The following is a 16,407-nucleotide window of genomic DNA, read 5'->3' as shown; positions in this document are numbered from 1 at the left end:
TTCTAACACCACTTTCAGGTGTTTGGGGTGCCTGTTGCTATTGTGGTGGTTGATGTTGTTGATTATTATTATTTTCAGGCACCTTTACCTTTTCAGTGATGTCATCAAGAACTGCGTATTCCTTGTTTTCGTTTTCTTTCTTCTTTTCCTGCAACTGATTCTTATACAAGACCTTTTCATTGAATATTACATCTCTGCTCCTAATGATTTTGTGATTTTCATAATCATATAAGCGATAACCAAAATCATTAACACCATATCCAATAAAGGTACATTTCTTTGACTTTGCCTCAAGTTTTGTTCTATTTTCTTTATCAATATGGACAAAGGGCTCACAACCAAAAGGCTTTAAAAAAGAGTAGTTTACCTTTTTACCTGTCCATGCTTCCTCCGGAACACCACCATCCAAGGAACTTGAAGGCACTCTGTTTATTAGATAAACAACAGTATCTACAACATCTGCCCAAAACTGTAAAGGCAATCCTGCATGCAATCTCATGCACCTTGCACGCTCCATGATTGTTCTACTCATCCTTTCTGACACACCATTTTCTTGTGGTGTTCTTATAACTGTCTTCTCTCTGCGAATTCCATGTTCTGAATAGTACCTATCAAACTCTTTGCTGCAATATTCACCTCCATTTTCTGATCTAAGACACTTCAATTTCTTTCCTGTCTCAATCTCAACCAAAGCTTTCCATTTCTTGAAAGTATTAAATACATCAGATTTATTCTTAATACAATAAATCCAAGTTTTTCTAGTTGCATCATCAATAAAAGTAACATAATAATGAGAGCCACCGAGAGATGATACCTGAGCAGGTCCCCATACATCTGTATGCACATGCTCTAATTTTTCATTCTTCTTTTCTTTCCCAACTCTGAGAAATCTGACTCTCTTCTGTTTTCCATAAATGCAATTCTCACAGAAGTCCAAATCAACATTCTTCAAACCCAGCAAAAAATTCCTTGAGTGAAGAATATTCATCCCCTTTTCACTCATGTGTCCGAGCCTATGATGCCATAATGCTGCATCTGCTCCTTTGGAAGTTAAAGAATCAACAGAGTTAGAAATACCATTGCATAAATACAATGTACCAACCTTTTCGCCTTTTGTTATTACCAGGGCTCCTTTGGTGACCTTCGAAGCTTTATCTGTGAAAGTTGTCACACAACCTTCACCGCCTAACTGCCCTATTGAAATCAAATTTTTCTTTAGATCTGGAACATGCCTTACCTCCTTTAATAGCCATTGGTTTCCATTCTGCTATTTTACAAGAACCCTACCCACTCCAACGATTTTACAGGGTTTATCATCCCCCAAACGAACGTGTCCAAAATCTCCTTGAACATAGTCATGAAAGTATTTCTTATCAGGTGTGGCATGGAATGAAGCCCCTGAATCTACCACCCAGGAGTCAGTAATATTTTCGAAAGAAAGAATCAAAGCATCTTGTAACACCTCACCTGTCACATTTGCTTCATGATTGTTTTCTTGTTGTGCATCTCCTTCTTTTCCCTTCCGAGATCTACAGTCTTTCTTTAGGTGTCCTTTCTTTCCACATTTCCAGCACACTATCCCCGATCTGGACTTGGATCTGCCTTTCCTTGATTTACTGCGATATCTTGAGCTCTTTCCTCTTTCCATTTTTCTTCCTTTAGACTCTGCACTCAAAGCATTTCCCGATGTCTCACCGGAGCTTTTCCGTCGCATTTCCTTGCTAAGGATAGCACCGACAACATCATCAAACTTTAAAGTACTAGATCCAGAAACGGAGTTACTAATGGCCATTACCAAACCATTCCAACTTTCTGGTAATGAGCACAAGAATAACAAAGCTCTAACTTCATCATCAAAGTTTACCCCTACAGAACTTAACTGACTTGTAACTGTATTAAAATCATTTAAATGGTTTGCAACAGATCCACCTTCCGACATATTCATATTAAATAACTGTTTCATAAGAAATACCTTGTTTGAGGTCGAGGGTTTTTCATATAGTTTCGACAACGTCTGCATCAAACCCCCTGTCGTGGTTTCCTTCGAAATTTTGAAGGTGACTGATGCAGCAAGGCACAACCGTATTGTTCCGCGTGCCTTTCTATCGAGAAGGTTCCATTCTTCGTCTTTCATGCCCGTCGGCATCTTTGCTTTTCCGCCCAATGGTAGGTATAGATCTTTCTGATACAAATAATATTCCATCTGCATCTTCCACAACGAGAAGTTTTGGCCATTAAATTTCTCGACCCTAAACTTACCATCTTCCACCATTGCTCCCACTCGAACCAGGAACCCTTCTTTCCTGTGAGTTTATCAGCCAAATAGACCTTCGGCTCTAATACCACTTGTTAGAAAATTATATATATTACGGAGCAATGGAACACATAAAATATTGCAAAAATATAAACACAGAAAACGCACAAAACAAGAGAGACACAGATATACGTGGTTCACCCAGTTTGGGCTACGTCCACCCCGAACAGCCAGTCCTTCCTTTCTATTATCCAGCAAAATGAAGAGACACAACCTACAGCAAATCCGATGTAATATCCTCTGTTTTTCCTCACAGTCTCACCTCTCTGTTTCTCTCTCACAGAATACACATCTATTTTATAGCCGCAAATACAATGCCCTCATACAAAGAGAGCGGGTTTCCTTCTAGGGAAAAAAACCCTAAACTAAACATAAGTTCTACCGTCAGATCATCCACCTAATGAACAGCCCAGATTGACTAGAAATTACTATACTTTTACAAGGCAATTTTACATTTGTTTTTAGCTTCGGGGGCGCTGCCGCCGAGCCCCCGCCGGGGGACCGCTGGCCCCCGGACTCCCCAGCCGGGGGGGATCGGCCCCCCAGACCCCTGCGAGGGGGACAAGTCCCCCCCCCACCCCCCCGCACCCCCCCGCATGAAGGGGTGTACAAACTTCCTGGGGTATACATCCGGCTGAAACAAAGACCTCTGAACAATCATGCTCCACACACAACAACATACATTGGTTTTACTGATGGTTCTTGTTGTAATACACAGAACATTTCTTCCACAGCTTGGGTTATCTATTCACCCTCTGATGAGTTAGTATATATGCATGGGGTAAGCCTCGGTCAAGAAATGAATAACATTGCAGAGTATAGTGCAATGATTGAGTTATTATCTGAATCCATCTCATTTGGGATTCGAAGTTTGATTGCTACATTAGATTCTGAACTCGTTGTATTACAACTTAATAGGGTTTATGCCATTATAAATCCAATGTTATTAAGATTATTTTTGAGAGTTCGTCTCTTGGAACGTGAATTTGATTACATTGAATATCAACATATTCCAAGACATTTAAATACATTAGCAGATGCAATTTCTTCTCGTATGATAAATAGACATTTGCAATAATCAAAACAGTAAATGTAAAAAAATCAATAACATGTTAAACAAGATAAGCTGGTAATAATGATATATCATAGCATAGAAGAAGTGTGTCAAAATGTAAATCATCTTCGATCATAGGTTGAAAACACCTTATGATCGGAAAAAATGATAATACAAAAAGACAAAAATGTCATGTGAGTCTACAAAAGCGATCATCCTATCCCTGGTGATGATCACGATAAGAAACCACTGCTCGGGTCACCCTACAAAGGAACCTCCTAAAAGGTCCTGGGACCCCAATCACATATCTTTGTAACTTAAGTGGAATATCATCTATGCCAGTCTTTGGAATATCTACTATCAGACACTCTAGATGATTCTCCAAGTCAGACATGATCTCTGCTGATTGGTCCTATGAGGCTGGTGCTCTTGCAGCTGGGTGTCTCCTCTCATAAGGCTGGAGAGCAGCTGGTCGTCATGGACCCACATCTGCATTTAAACTTTTGATTATCAGTTTTGGATGATTTAAAAAACAAAAAAAAATTAATTAAAATTTAGAAAGTGTTGAAAATGATTTTACTTGAATCATCCCACTGCTCTCTTGGTGGAAGAATCATGTCTGGGTCACCGCAATAATCCATCCCGACATATGGAAAATCCTGAATTACAAAAAGTTGGTTGTTTAACCAACATAAATGCTCAGGCGGAAATCGAACAACCTCTGAACCCTCCTCAGGGTGACAGGCCATCAAAGCGACCCAGTGCATTATCCTAGGCTCTCGAGGAACACCAGCACCAATAGGAAGATGCTGTGGGACTAGCATATGGATCCTCTATAGAGCAAAGCTAACAACGAGAAAACCATATCCAAATTTTTCACTTGTACGTTCTTTGCTCTGGTAAGTTGGCCTTTCACATTCGCCAACACAGCCTCACACCAGTTGAATATGGTGCCTCGATAACAGTCTACAGCCATCTGCATCTAGGATCTAGTAGCCACATGCAATGCTACACTCCCGCATAGCCTGGTGACAGTGAATGCAATAACCTTAAGTTCAGGATGGTCGATCATTTTAATATCAATCTTTTTGTCCCTTGTTTGATCATTGCAAAACTCCAATCAAAGAATAGCAACAGACTGGCCACTTGGCCTAGTCCCAAAAAGAGATAATCGTTCACCTCTCTTGGGCAAACCAGTCAAAAAATATATGTCCTCCAGCTCGATTTCGAGCCGGTGGCCACCAATCACGAAACAATGGTCCTGCATGTTCCACTTGTCTACTAGCCATTATAAGAAGTCTACTTGGGCCCTCATGCCTGGTATGGCCCAGAACTTAAATAGTCTGCATGCTCTCAATGCATTCAAAGTGGGTGGATGATTTATTTCGGCAAGATCCACATCCTCATGCTCACATTCCCACCAAATAAGCATTTTGAGTGTTCTATAATGCAAAAAAGACATATTAGAACAATTTAGTTCAAAAAAATTTGGGTGAGATTGGAGAAATTTAGGTTTTTCAAATCCATTTCGTGGGGTCCGCATGCATGGTAAGAAATAAGTGCAGACCCATGACTTTTTTCTTTGTAGAAAAAATTTGGGGTCTGCAGGGGCCGCGTGTTGCACCTGTGGACCGTCGTGAGTGATTTTATAAACTAAATTCTCCTTCAAAAATCAAATTATAAGCCTAAAAATGAAATGTAAATAGTTGAAATGCAAGATAAATAAGATGTGGATTACCTAGAACTGACAGTTTTCGATTCCAACAGACGGAATTTCCAGAATATTCACAGGAATTTTTTTACCCAAAAGCTCTCACTTCTCACTCTAAAATCAAATGGCAAAAATGAACTTAGAAGAGCCATTTTTATAAGATTTTTTGAATAAATGAATTTTTAATTTATTTATTTTTCACTTTAAAAAGTTAACTTTTTAAATACATTGTTATTTATTTTAAACAGGTATGAGTAATGTTTTGAGTTTTTGTGTAGAATATTCGATTTTTCAGGGAAAATGAATCATTTTTTAACAAAGAGTATATTTTTATCACTTTTGTGGACTCTTTCAAAAATTTACGAAAAAGCGAAACAATGGAGTCCTCTTTAAGCTCTTTTCTGACTTGTAAAATATGAAAAGATTGCCGAGTTTTTCCCTTTTAACTCGTTAAATGGAATTAAAAGGGCAATCCACTTATAGCTCTTTTCTAACCATATAAACATGAAAATATCACTAGACTTTTGTTATTTCAAGTTCGATACTGGTTGTGAAACGACATGTCTTCGATCACTTTTTTACTTTTTCGAATCGGAGTCACTAATTATGAAAAGTACTCCTTGATCATAATGGTCAAGCAGTTCTCTCAAGTATTATTTTATACATTTTTGGGGCTTGAGGGACACAAATTTACGAAGAAGGACACCCATGGATTTTTCTTAAGTTTTTCTTCTGACTCCCTAAAATTGAAAAACCCTGAGTTTTTCTTATACTGGACTCGTTAAAATTTAACAGGAAAGGACCTGTTCAATTTTAAACAGGAACGAACCACTCCTTCTTAGGTTTCGAATTTTAAACTAAGTTGGACTCATCCAAAGGATAAGATTATAAACAAGAAAATGTTATCCTCCTCAAGCCTATCAAAAATAAAGAGGTACTTGCCAGAAATGGTGGGGGAAAAGAGAGAAAACTGGACCTGTTTGTTACCCTTTGTGTTAGCCGTTAACCACTCTTGAACACGACACTTTTGTTCACCTGGGTTGGGAATTCCTTTGCCTAACAGTTAATCAAACCATATTGAAAGTCTTCAGCTGGTTTTTGGGTATTAGCTTTGGGTCAATTGTCACCAAACCATTTGCAGTGTCATTATGTGTTCAAGAGGTCAGTTCAAATAAAAAATTCATTTGCAAAATATCTATCATCCATTTTTGACCATCCCTGAGTCAGTCCATGCCAATATATTTCTTCAAAACTTGATCTATGATTTCGTGTTGTGGACTTGCCTACAATGGATTACTTTCTATCGACATCAGTTCATTATCTAGGAAGTTGATCTATAAATCGTTAGTACCTTGAAAATTGCATGCCCTAATGGCAGTTTTCTTACCTTCGATGATAGGTTGCATCATTGACCTTCGATAGAATGATTCTATGACATGTTCGACCTCAACTCATTTATCACATTTCATGGATTGTAGTAGGTACTTTGAGAGCCATTGACATTACTGGTGGTTTCTCTCACACTTATTGACAGTTCACACCATTGACTGGTAATCAAGTGGTTTCTACCATGTTTGACTTCGACATATTCATTCACATGGATAGAATCGTACTAGTTCGAGAAGTGGAAATCAAGACCCTGGATCTAGTTTCTACCATCCAGGCTGCGAGGAATTTTGTTATTCATTATACAGTGGACTATTCATAAACAGATGGTTGCATCCATACTGTGTCTACACATGTCTATACTCTTGATGTATTACAAAATCATTCCTGTATCAGAACAGTTTAGTTAGTTTTCTAGTCAGTTTTGATCTGAGTATGGGAATGGCTACCTCAGCGATGATATGTCTACATATATATATATATATATATATATTGCATTGAATTTTTTTACAGGTTTTGACTGGGGTGTCCACAGGATGATCCTTGAAATGATAAAGTACTTCACTCTTCATAGATGACAGACTCTAACTTCATCTATTATAGACTTCACACTTTAGTGGGCAATCTGTTGCACTAAAAATTGTCACCTTCGCATTCTGCAATCTATGTGAGTCCATTATCACTCATACTTTCCTCCTTTGCAAGTCTTAAGCCTCAGTTCCTCATATCAAGCCTTGCAAATAAGAGAAATCCCTCAAAAGTCTTTAAAACTCTGGTTCTGCACTTTCTCTTTGCATTACCTGCGGTCCCACACCTAATGGTCATGTCTCCTGCACACCTGACTTCTCTGTCTTTGTGTTATGGGTGCGAACCCCTGTGAAAGTTAAAAGGCGCTAGTATATTCTGAAAAACTCACTTTCAGTCATTTCTAGAAGCTTCTGGAAGGAATCTTGAGGTGGCAAGTTCGCTCTCTTAAGGTTCATGCATTCCATACCTAAAGGATCTAACCCCTTGATGTGAGGAGCTTATCCCTTTGAAGGAAGACTCTATCCCTTCATAGGTGGACCTGTAACCTCCTCCTTTGCACTATAAAATGAAGCATTGGGCTGGTTACTTGGGAGAAAAAGATAAATATTTTTGAGGTGAAATGCTGATGGAACTTAGTCTTCTTAGTTGAGCTTTTATGAGGAGAGATTACATACCTCTAAGATCTCATTTGGAAGAATGCAAGGCTTGTCAATTCCTGTTTTGGACCCCAAGAAGAGGTTGTTCAACATCAAGGCTGAAAAGGTTGTAAGGTTCTTCTACTTCAAAGTTAATACAGATAAGTTTGTTTTTCTGAATAAGTTGTTCATTTATGGTTTATTTTATGGATTCCTTGATCACCATAATAGACATGATTTATGATATTTGCTATGTAGGTGCTATTTGATGTTTGCTTGTTTATGTTTGCAAGTCTTTAAAGGATAACTCTTTTGGATGATCAAGGGATGACTACGACGAACAAGCATTGGATCTAAGGTAGGATTGTAACAGATCTATAGTCTATATTTTTAAATTGCACATGTCTAGAGAAAGATAGATTTATTTGTCTGTTTGTTGCTAGATTATCTTGTGATACTAGGGAGATTGGTCTTGTCCGCAAGATCGATTTATCTGGCCAACATACACCCTATTTCATGGGTAGTATGATTGAAATTAAGAGCCTATATGATTCAATTTATTAGTAGGGAATCCTTTTGGAAGTTTTTGTGGTTAAGATAAAAGAAAATAGTTTGGTTGATATCAATTTGAGCACCCTTCTTCCTCATTATTACCAATCACTGTGCCACTATTTCACCTCTTAGACTAATTGGATCTTTTGAATCCCACACCTACATTACATCAAGGAGTAATAGAGAAGATATGGGGAAGTATTTAACATAAGGGAACCCTCGAACACCAGGAGAATTCACCAACACCCTCCTGTAGTTGACATCTTCAGAAACCACCAGTGGTTGGGTTTATTTGAATTACTAAAGGGGTATGATGATGATCTTGCCCATGAATTTTCCATGGAATTTCACTCTCAAGGGGAATATAGTGCCACAACTATTGTAAAAGGGTTTCCCATCTCTCTCAGTCCTAAAAATCTAAGCAAAGTGACCACCTTTCCTCTAGGAATTAGATGGAGCAAAGAAGAGAAGAAAGTGAGTGTCATAGTTAGGAAAAACTTATTCCTTTCAAAAACGAAGCATGTAGAAGACAAGAATGGAGTGATAAGAGAAAGTCTGCCTTACCCTTGGGATGAGGTAGCTTACCATATCCTTAAATATATATATTATAAAAGGAGAATAAGTGTGCTTTATTCCTACCACTTTAGGTTTATCTAAGAACTAAGATTCAAGGAAGAATTACCCCTTTCTCAAAGGCTTAGTGTCCCTCATTTCTTCTACAATTAATCATGGAGATGATTCAGAAGGTAAGGGAAAGGAAACATGAACATTTATTGTAACAACCCTAGTGAAAAGTTCATGTAATAAAAGTTAATAAAGGAAAACTAAGACCATAAGTAAGGGACACTTATTCCAAGATGAATGTTGGGAAAATATATCCCAGTGGGCATCACTGGATGTGTGTTTTGGCTAAGGAAAATTGGCAAAGGCTAAGGCAAAGGTATTAAAAGGAAAAAAAGAATTTTTGGGACATTTATTTATGAAAATAAAGGAAATTAGGTGAAAAGGAAGGTAAAAGGTCACAGGTTTCATGTGAGAAGGAAATTGAAGGAAAATAATGGAAAATGAAGAGATTAGAGGATTCATTCATAAAAAGGCTTCTGAGGATCAGTTCATGGCTTTTGTTAGCTTAAGATTTTGTCAAGTTCAAGTTTGGAGCTCTCCCATTATTCTCTCTCTCTCTCTCTCTCTCTCTCTCTCTCTCTCTCTCTGGAAACTTAGATGTTTCTTGGAAGCACTCTAGTTTTGAGAAAAGGAAAGGGAAAGCAAGGAATGTAAAAGCAAGCAAGGATCAAGGAAAGGAAAGTAAGACTCAAGCAGCTTCAGCGGGAATACTTGTAGCTAAAAATTTTCATGTGTGATTTCCTAGCTGGTTTGGACATGCATGGCTTTGCATGTTGGTCTATGGTTCTCTTACTGTTGGTGGCCTGGTTTTTCTAGGTTATGGTAGTGGATTTTGGTCTAGCATACCCTTTTTCCAGATGCCATGCTAAGTTGGGATGTTTATTTTGGTTTTGGAACTTTGGAATTGACAGATGGATTTCAGAATCCCTTGACCGATTTTGGTGGGATACACGATAAATCTTGAGGGAGTAGTCTCGGTTTAGGCCTAGTGATCCGGGTTTGGATTGTGGTAAAGCCTGAGAGAAAAGGAGACAAAAAATTCCTCAAGGATAGTGATGGATTCTGGATGGAATTCCAAGTTTTGTTCGGTTGTGATCAGAGCACCAGTTTTGGTCTAATCCGGGTTTGATGAGGGTGGAGGTGGTTTAAACTCTGGATTCCCTTGGTTGTTCTTGGATTGGTTTTTCTATGATATCCCACATTCATTCTTGGAATATGGCACAGAGGTGACTAGCTTAAAGAGATATTTGGTTCAACCATGTCTATGGTCTAGTGGTATGTGGAAGTCTTGAACTTGGTCAAATTTTCCTATGATTAATAAAAGCTAATTTCTCTTGATTTTGCATTGATTTATATGTGGATTTAATGGTTGTCATATCTCTTATATTTATATGGTTTTATGTTGGTTATAAGCATGGTTGAATGACTGGTTCATGTCATGGTTATTTTATATATATATATATATATATACTTATAACTATTAAATGGATGGATGCAATACCTAATTGATGATGTAGTAATTCAATGGAGAAGGAGGTGATCCTTCTGGTTATGTTTCATAAGTTCTTTCAGTCATTTATGCTCAGTCTTGTATCTTAGACCTGTAGGTTGCATTGATGCCAAGTGTTTGACAGAATGTTAGTCTTGGTTGGGGTTTCTGAAGCCTAGTCCCAAGGATGATTTTGATGGATCAACATTTTTATTATGTTTTTAATGAATTTTGGAAGTTACGAAAAGTTTTGGGTAGAGGCCAAGACTCTGGGATATAAAAGTGGCTTAAATCTCAGGGTTTTTGACACAGAACTAGCAATTCTAGACCGTAGTCACCAGCAAGCAGGCCTGTGAGAGCGATTATGGGTTTTTGGTCGCTTGCTTTCCCATAGCATGAGAGAAACTATGGCCTAAGAGCTCAAAAATAGCAGTGAGACCCAGGGACAGGCTATTTGAGTGGTTGACTTCTCTCCTGTGGGGTTTTTGGTGATGTTGGATGACTCTTTGTGAATCTTTGTCGATTCCACTTCCTTAAGGTGACATAGGAGGCTGAATCTAATCATAATAGTATCTCTCCTCATGTTTACCCTGTTTGGCATGGTTAATTTGGGTAGACCTGGGAGGGGGTGTTACAGATTGGTATCAGAACATGGTTACGCTCTCTTTTGGTCATACCTAGTGCTACATATATGGGTGAATGTGTTGGTCATGCATGCATGTTAGTTGTGTGTGTGGCTCTCACACTTGCATTCCATGTGCTTGTTGCACTACATCATATTGATCATGGTAGTAGTAAGGTTATCATGAGGAACTTGATGTCGATACTATGGAATGTATCATCATGAGTCTATGAATGGATATATAATTATATGTAGCTTGATTACATCCTTGTATGTTGGATTGCATTCTTGGTTATTTGACTGCATGCATCAGTCTTGTATGGTGATTACAAGAATTGATCTCGTATGCTCGACTACATGTGGTTATGCGTATGTGTAGTTGATTAGGCACTTCTTATGCAAGTGGATAGTTTCATGAGGCAATGTGTATAATGGAGTATTGGTTTTTGTTATGCATGAGGTCATAACATGCATTATTGATATGGCCTTGCATTGATGATTGGACCTTAGTTAGTATGATGGTTATGCATTGATGCACTTATTGATATATGCATATATGTTATTATGGTTATGTTGTATAGGCATCACAATGATTTGATAAACTTTCAGACAAGGTATCCTCCCTGAGTATGTTAGGGTACATTGATTTATGGTGATTTGGTTTAGCTGACATAATATGCCTTGAGGAAAGAGATTAGAAGGCTAACAAGGTGGTAGGCTACATAGAATCTCCCTATGCATCAGATGGGCAGCGTGGTGTGGGGCACTCCTTTGACTTGGCAGACACATTGAAAAGCTTGAAGGAGGAAATGAGGATTTGTAAAGTAGACAACAACAAAATAATGCAAGCACAAGAGAAACACAAAGAGGTGAATGTGATATTACTTCAGTGTTTGTCATATTTGCAGAAACAGGACCTCTTTAGATCAGCCATGGACATGAGGACAAGACTAATGGGGCATATGGTAGCAGGTCTCATAGTACACACAAGTCAGATAGATTTGACAATATCAGAGATGGCAAGATATTGGACACTTCAAATAGGAGGGGTGAAAAATGCAGGTATTACTCTAGTTATGGTTCTAATAGACGTAATGATCGTCGTCATTATCATCCATATAGGAGGAATGATAGGGGATACTTTCCAGATGAGTTTAAGAAGGAAAATTCTACCTACCTTTGATGGAGAGATGAATAAATTGCAAGATGAAAAGACATGGTTACTTGGCATGAGGAGATTCTTTAGATTGCATGATTACTTAGAAAACATGAAAGCAAGGATATCCCTTTTTAGTCTCAAAGGTAGAGCGAATATTTGGTGGGAAGATGTGAAGAATGTCAATGAGAATGATTTGACTTGGCATGCATTTAAAAGGATCTTCAAGAAAAAGTACTTGTCTGAGAGGTACTATGGTGATAGAGCTAAGGATATTTATGAGTTGTGGATGGGTTCTATGACATATGAGGAGTATACTAGAAGATTTTTGGAGTTGTTGATATATGTGCCTTACCTTAGAGAGGAGAAGGCCAAGGTTTAGAGATTCATCAGTCGATTTATAGTTGCATACAGAGACCGGATTGAGTTTGATGATCCTATATTGTTGGAAGAGGCCATCCAAAAGTTGAAGCATTGTTATGAGTAGTTGAAATGAAAATTTGAGCTGAAAAATGACTTGAAAAGAAATGAGAAATCTAAGGGAAAATGTCCACCAAGAGAGGAAGACCTCAAGATGCAAATGATAAATGTAATGTAGTTCCTTACAAGAGATTCAATACAGTCAAGAATGGAAATGGAGAGTAGGAACCTAGAGGCGGTTGTAGGGGACCATTGCAGTGTTGGATATGTGGTAAGGATCACCATAAGAGGGATTGTTCGTAGTATCAGAGTGGTTGTAGATCCCATATATACAATTCTCAGAAGGTGCATATAGTTGGTTATGTTGGTCATAACATTCCTCGGATTTATGTAGTTGTGGAAAAAAATAGGCGGATCATCAGGCATCAATCATTGAGATCGGCGGTAAGCTTTGTGATCAAGTTGTTTCTATTTTGATTGACCCTGGATCTAACTATAGTTATATTAATCCTAACCTGGTGGATAAGTGTGGTTTGAGAAAAGAAGTGCATGTAGAATATTGGTTGTTACAGTTGGCTATAGGTACAAAGAAGCGAGTTCACCATTGGGTAAGAGCTTGTGCATTCGAGTTAAATGGTATGCCTATAAAAACACATTTGAATGTATTACCATTGGGTTCGTATAGTATGATTTTGGGTATGGATTGGCTGTACCTTCACAGAACCAAAGTGGATTTCTTTGACAAGGTCATTGACTGTCTGGATAATAGTGGGAAAAAGATGACCTTGAAGTGAAAGAAGAAGTCTACATCAATGAGGATGGTTACTGCTATCCAGGCTAAGCGTAGTTGTATAAAAGGTTGTGTGATGTTTGAATTACACATTTCCAGTGACAAGGGTAAGGAGGTTGAGGATACTGATGTATTAAGCAGGTACCTAATATTGTATTAGTTTCAGGATGTATTTCGGAGAGCATCATAGAGTTACCACCTCACAGGGAGGTAGACTTTTTTATTGAGTTAGTGTCAGGGGCAACTCCAACATCGAAATCACCTTAAAGGATGAGCACATCTGAGTTGGTAGAATTAAAGTTGCACCTAAAGGAAATGTTGGACAAAGGATGCATCAAACCTAGTGTATCACCTTGGGGCACACCAGTGTTGTTCGTAAAGAAGAATTATGGTACTCTTATATTGTGCATTGTCTACAGGAAGTGGAATAAAGTGACTATCAAGAATAGATACCCCTTATTGAGGATTGATGATTTGTTTGATGAGCTAAAGGGAGAAGCAATGTTATATAATATTGACTTGAGATCAAGATACCATTAGGTACACATTAAGGAAGATGATATCTTCAAGACTGCATTTAGGACCAGGTATGGGCATTATGAGTTTACTGTTGTTCCATTTGGTTTGACTGATGCTGCAACTACATTTATGTGTTTGATGAATAGTGTGTTGCATCCTTATTTGGACAAGTTTTTTATTGTATTCATTGATGACATACTGGTATATTCTAAGAATGAGGAAGAACATGCCAAACATTTAGCAACAATGTTGAGATTTCTAAGAGAGAATTAGTTGTATGCTAAGCTTAGCAAGTGCATCTTCTTTCAGACTGAGGTACACTACTTGGGACATGTTGTCTCCAAGGAAGGCATAGCAGTAGATCTAGAAACGATAAGGGCCATCATGGAATGGGAAGCTCCTAAGAATGTAGATGAGGTGATATCATTCATGGGATTGGCAGGTTACTATAGGAGGTTCATCAGGAACTTCTCACGCATTGCATATCCTATCACATCATTGCAGCGAAAAGGTAAGAAGTTTGAATGGATGGCATAATGTGAAGATAGTTTTGAGAAACTTAAGCGATTGTTGACACATGCACCAGTGCTAACGATTTCAGATCTAGACAAGGAGTTTGTAGTGTGTATAGATACTTGCAAGAGGGGACTTGGTGGAGTTCTCATGCAATAAGGGTAGGTAGTGTGTTATGAGTCATGGAAACTGAATGAGCATGAGAAAAACTATCCAATGCATGATCTTGAGATATTAGCGATTATACATGCATTGAGTATGTAGAGACATTATCTTCTGGGCATGAGGTTTACATTTATGAACAATCACAGTGGGTTGAGTTATTTTCTTGACCAACCAAATCTAAATGTTAGGCAAGCTAGATGGTTGGCTACCCTTATTGAGCTTGACTTTGAGATCAGATACATCAAAGGGAAGGAGAATCAGATTGCAGATGCTCTTAGCAGGAAGGTACTGGTAAATCATATAGAAACTATAAGCTCCTATGGGACAAAGTTACAGGATAGGATCTTGTAGGTAGGACAGTGGGATGACAAATACATGGAGATAATTCACATGCTATGGCATAGTATAGGCACATGTATAGATTTGAGTCTAAGTACAGGTGCAGGTACAGGTACAATTGATTATGATGCAGACTGTCATCTCATGGAAGATGGCTTGGTGAGGTTTCGAGACATGACCTTTGTGTCGAATTGCAGTGAGCTCAAGAAGCTTATCTTGAGGGAGTTTCATGTGAAACTGTATTCGGTGCATCTAGGATATCAGAAGATGTTGACAACGGTGAACAATTTTTATTATTGGCAGAATCTGAAGAAGGAAGTGGCCGAGTTCGTGGCTAGATATCCAGACTGTCAATAGGTAAAGGAAGAATGCAAGCATCCAGGTGGTCTACTACAGCCTATTGCAATTCTGGAATGGAAATGGGAGGTCATTACCATGGATTTCATCACAGGCCTTCCAAGGATAGTGAAGCAACATGATTTTATTATGGTCATGGTTGATAGGTTGAGAAAGGTAGCTCACTTCATTCCAGTGAAGACTACATATTTAGCCAGTGAGGTAGCACAGGTGTTCATAAAAGAGATAGTGAGGCTACATGGTGTTCCAAAGAAGATTTGGTTGGATAGGGATGCAAATTGCACTTCCAAGTGTTGGAAGGAGCTATTTGCAGGCTTAGATACATAGTTGGCCTTCAGTGAAGTTTATAATCCACAGACAAATGGTTAGACAGAGAGGGTCAATAGGATATTCGAATATATGAAGAGGATGTACATAATGCATCAATAGAGGAAATGGGAAGAATATCTTCCATTGGTTGATTTTGAATACAATAATGGATATCAGGAGTCCTCAAGGATGAGTCCTTTTAAGGAATTGTATGGACAAAGTTGTAACACTCACATCAGTTGGAGTGATCCTATGAATAGGGTAATTATTGGACCAAACATGTTGGCGAACATGGAGAAGGAAATGTAGGTTATAGAGAATAATCTCAAGGTAGCACAAGATAGATAGAAGAGTTACGCATATTAGCACAAGGTGTTCAAAGAGTTTAGGTTGGGGAGCATGTGTATTTGTGCATCAAGCCCAAGAAAATATCTTTGAGGATTGGTTCATGTGCCAAGTTGGCACCACGGTATTGCGGGCCTTTTGAGATCCATGAGAGGATTGGACCAACATCATATCGACTTGCACTGCCTCCATAAGTGAAAATACGTGATGTCTAACATATTTCATTGCTTAAAAAGTATAAAAAGGATGTTGATCATGTTATTGATTGGTCTATATTGTAGGTGCAGCAAGAAGGAGAGTTCCGTCGGAGCCTCAGTGCATATTGCAGCGAAAACATCTCACGCTCAAGAGCAGAGCCAGAGAGCAAGTTAAAGTGCAGTGGAAGCACTTTGGGCCTAAAGAGGCTACATGGGAGATCAGATTATATGTAGGCCCAATATCCTTCATTGTTTTCTTTTTGAGGCAAAGAAGTTTTGGTTTGATGTTGGTTTATGTTTGGCATATGTTTCACTAATGTTTTGATATTTGTATATGTATATGTATATGGATGTAAATAACGCCATGAGATATGTTATAAAT

Source organism: Pinus tabuliformis, chromosome 2_2 (assembly GCF_031772625.1).
Source record: "Pinus tabuliformis cultivar Carrire ecotype Pingquan chromosome 2_2, CPIR1, whole genome shotgun sequence".
NCBI lineage: Eukaryota > Viridiplantae > Streptophyta > Pinopsida > Pinales > Pinaceae > Pinus > Pinus tabuliformis.
This window is presented reverse-complemented; position numbering follows the sequence as displayed.